The sequence below is a fragment of the Grammomys surdaster genome, unplaced genomic scaffold (genome assembly GCF_004785775.1).
Source record: "Grammomys surdaster isolate TR1022 unplaced genomic scaffold, NIH_TR_1.0 122731, whole genome shotgun sequence".
In the NCBI taxonomy this organism is placed as follows: domain Eukaryota; kingdom Metazoa; phylum Chordata; class Mammalia; order Rodentia; family Muridae; genus Grammomys; species Grammomys surdaster.
In genome coordinates this window covers 3,992-8,670 of record NW_021618170.1, presented here as the reverse complement: position 1 = coordinate 8,670, position 4,679 = coordinate 3,992, and positions in this window count along the sequence as shown.

Below are 4,679 nucleotides of genomic sequence, written 5' to 3'. Positions count from 1 at the left end.
TCAGAATGGCAAAAGATGAACAACTTAACCAACAATGCTGGAGAGGATGTAGGGAAAGGGGGCACACATTCACTGTTGATGGGATAGAAAACTGATCCAGTCAGCCTGGAAATCAGCCAAACGGCCTAAAAATAAACCTCCCATGTGAAGCAGTGCTAGCACTCGCTGGCACATGCCCAGGGGGCTGAACATGACATTCCACAGATACTTGTTCCATCATGTTTGTTACTTCTTTATTTCCTTTTGAGTATGTCTCTGTGTGTGTGTGTGTGTGTGTGTTGTTTCCAGGCACAATTTGTCAGTTCAGCCCAGCTGTCCTGGAACTCACCACATAGACCAGGACGGCCTGGTTAAACTCTCCCATGAGGGATAGCTACTCCCAACTCTCAGAAGACACTGCTAGATTTAATATCCTTTCCTGTTCCCAGAATTCCAAGAGGCAACTGACACTGAAGGGCATGGAGTTCTTTAAAAGGTCGGGCAAATAAAATAAATCATACTACAGTTAAGTCCCTACGATTCATCTTTGATCCAACTCCTGTACCTAAGGTTCAAGGAATATTGAGGAAAGAGGGCAAGGTAGAAAGAGTGTTAGGGCCAGAGTAACAGGAAGTTTAGTTGAGATTCTGTCTCCTAGAAATGTCAGAGAAGCTAAGCTCGTGAAGTCTCACCAATATGGCAGTCTAAACAGGACAGTTCATCAGGATGACACCAGTAGACAAGCTAACATAGAAAGGGGAATGCCGCCGGGCGGTGGTGGCGCACGCCTTTAATCCCAGCACTTGGGAGGCAGAGGCAGGCGGATTTCTGAGTTCGAGGCCAGCCTGGTCTACAGAGTTAGTTCCAGGACAGCCAGGGCTACACAGAGAAACCCTGTCTGGAAAAAAACCAAGAAAAAAAAAAAAAAAGAAAGAAAGGGGAATGCCCATGAGGACCCAAGCCTAGATAAGGACTACAGGCAGCTAAGGAATGCTGGGAAGAGACATAGTCTTCTTCATTGTGATCAAAAACTTTAACCCTCTGAAACTGTGAGCCTCAAATAAAATGCTTTCTTTGATAAGTTTCCTTGTTCATGGTGTTTACCACAGCAATAGAAAACTGTCTAAGACACTCACTTAATACATTTAAATTCTGATATATTTTCACTTCCTTTACTCTGTTCCTCTAACAAATCGTGGGGACTGCAGTGGAATTTTGGGATTTTGGTTTTTTCAAAAACCATAAAAATTATATAAGAATATGCTTTCATTTTAATTCCAGGTGTGAGGATATGGTACTGCTTTGGACTGTCCTTCTCACCTGACTATGAATTGCCTCATGCTCTAGCAGGTGTGTGATTTTACCAGCTGCAGACAATTTCTGCAATTGTATGATGTTTGGAATTCCTGGAACTTTTCAGAGGGTACGTAAATGCTAGGGCCCTGAGAGAGGCCGTTGGTGGTGGTGGTTTGTTAGTTGTCATGGCCAAATAAGCAAAAGGAAAGAAATTAGATTTGGGAATCCTTCTATCTCTTTCCCCTCTGTCTCTCTCTCCCTCTCTCTGTCTCTCTGTCTCTGTCTCTCTCCCTCTCTCTGTCTCTCTGTCTCTCTCTGTCTCTCTGTCTCTCTGTCTCTCTCCCTCTCTCTGTCTCTCTGTCTCTCTCTGTCTCTCTGTCTCTGTCTCTCTGTCTCTCTCTCCCTCTCTCTGTCTCTCTGTCTCTCTCTCTCTCTCACTCTCTCTCTCACTCTCTCTCTCTCTCTCACTCTCTCTCTCTCTCTGTGTGTGTGTGTCTTTCTCTTCTATCCTTGTTTCTTTCTTATCTAGTGTTAGGGTTGATACCTGGGTGATAATAGTGATGAAAGGGGGGAAGTGTGGAAGACAGAAGAACCCACAGAGTAGCAAAGTCCAGATACTGTATACAGTATACAGTAGTGAAGGTTACTGCATGTCCTCCTCCTTCTCCTCCTCCTTTCTCTTCCTCTTCCTCCTTCTTTGAGTAAAAGAGTCTCAGGTTTCATAGAACTTACCATAGGAGCTGTGGTTTTGTACTCAGGTCTTCATGGTTATGGGGAAGCGTTTTTATCACTAAACTATTTTCCCAGTTCTCCTTTTTTGGGATAATGTCTTGTATACCCCAGGCTAGCCTCTCTCTGTAACTGAAGCTGGCCCCATTTTTTGTTTTGTTTTGCATTTTGTACTCAGATTTAGTCATTTATGTATGAGTGCTTTGCCGGCATGTGTGTGCACCAAGTGCATGCTTGGTACCAAGAGTGGTCTGAGAAGTACATCATCTGGAACTGAAGTTACAGACAGTCATGAACCATCTTATGGGTGGCGGGAATCGAATCTGGGTCCTCTGCAAGAGCAAACAGTGCTCCTAACTTCTAAGCCAACTCTCCAGCCCCTGGCCTCAAATTCTTGCCTGGACTTCCTAGATGCTGAGTTTAGAGATGCATGTTGCCATAGTGGGTTGTTGCCATTGATCATAACCTTGTACAGTTCTCTTTCTATATGAGTCAACAGCCTTCATCATTTTATTTAAAGACAGTACTTCATGGCTTCTGTTTGGTGTTTGAGTTGCCAGCTTCACTACCCTGGGCTTTGGAGCCTTTTGGAGTAATCAATAAAATAAAGGTTAGCTGCAATTCAGCGATGGTTGATCTGATAGCATAGCTGAGCTCATGGCTGAGAAGTCAGGAGAAGCTTGGAGAATGTGCTGTGGGAATTCACGGCACAGAGGGAGGTTCCGATCTCTGCAACGGCGGCTGTTGTGGGGATTGTACAGGAGTCTCAAGCACACCTCATAATAGCAATTATCATTCTTTAGTCTTTTTGTTATGCAAGATTGTGGGAGAATAAGATACTAAAATCAAGAAGAGGGTCTAGTACTGGTGAGAAAATGAGAATACAGAATCAGGCCTCTTACTCACAGAGATACACCTGCCTTTTCCTCCTGAACACTGGGATGAAAGGCATGTGCCACCACATCCAGCAGATATTTTTTTCATTGCTGGGAACCAAACCCAGAGCTACTCTCACGCCAAGAAGAGTCTAAGTACAACTCCATCTCTGAATGGCTGAATTATTTTGTTTTTGTTTGTTTGTTTGAGACAACTGTCATTCTATAGCCCAGACTGGCTTTGAACTCAAATCCTCCTGCCTCAGCATCCCTAGTGCTGAAACTATACTTAAGACTCTACCACATCCTGATTAAATGAATAATTTATTTTTATTCATTTTTTCAGTGTTTTGCTTACATGTGTGTATGTGTACTGTGTGTGCCTGGCACCTTCCGAGGTCAGCTGGGAGCACTGGAACTGGACATGTGGATGGCTGTGAGCCATCGTGTGGGTGCTGGGAATTGAACCCAGGTCTTCAACAAGAAAAGCACTTTTAACCGTTCAGTCCTCTCTCCTGTCCTTTAGATGAGTCACTCATACTAAAAACTATAAAGCCAGGCTGAGGTCCTGCACTCCTACACTGCGGAGTTCATGAGGTACAATCCTCAGCATGTGCACGTGCACGCAGACACACACACTATAATCAATACATCGAGATGTCTTTGACCATAAGTTCTAGTCTTCACTTTCAGAACGTGTACAATGCAAATGATACTCTGTGTGGTGCTCACTGTCAAAAAAAGACGGTTTGTGAAATAACATCCTCAGAGGCCAAAAATGTAAGTTTTAAAGAGATAAGCTTAGGCAGCCAAGATGGCTCAGAGGGTAAGCGTGCATGGTGGGCAGGTCTGATTATGTACAGAAACTACAGTAAAAACCCAACTCTGCAGAACTGTCCTAGAGTCCACACGCATGAGTGTATAATAATAGAATATAAAAATAAACAATAGTGTGCACGTGGAGGCCAGAAGACCTGTCATGATGCTCTCAGAAGCCTCACCTACTTCTCTGAGACAGCGTCTCTCATCTGCTCTAGAGCTCAACAGTTATGCCTGGCCACGGTTGGCAGTGAGCTCAGGGAGATCTGATCTCTGCCACCCAATTTCTTACTGTGGGTGCTGGGGATTGAATTGGGTTTCTCAGCTTTACAAAGTACTTCACTGACAGCTGTCCTCCCAAGCTCCTCCTCTTCTTCCTGTTTTTTCTTTTACTATTATTAGTTTTAATTATAGTTAAGTATGTGCACATGGTCCTTACAGAAGCTATAGCCAGGAGCAAGACATCTGACATGTTGCTGGGAATTGAACTCAGGACCTCTGGGTGAGCAGTCCATGTTCTTAGCCCACCAAGCCATCTCTCCAGGCCCTAGTTGTTGGTCTTTGTTTCTTTGGGGACACTAGCCCACATGGCATTGAATTTGTGATCCTCCTGTTAGACTCCCCAGGACTTGACACACAGCCAGACATCTTGTCAGGAACTCATCAGAGAAGTGAAGACAGCAGAGGTGAACTTAACATTCACCTTAGTCTCAGTCACCTGGAGCCTACAGGAGAAGGATCTTCTGAGTTGAGAAGTTCAGGACAACAGATACCAAGATGTCTCTTAAAATTGTGTGTTGAGGAGATGGGTCAGTGGTTGAGAGCACTTGCTGTTCTTCCAAAGAACCAGAGTTTGGTTGCCAACACCCACATCAGCCCCCACACAATTGCCTGTAGCTCCAGCCACCCTCTCCTGGCCTCTACAGGCATCTGTACACACACACACACACACACACACACACACACACACACACACACACA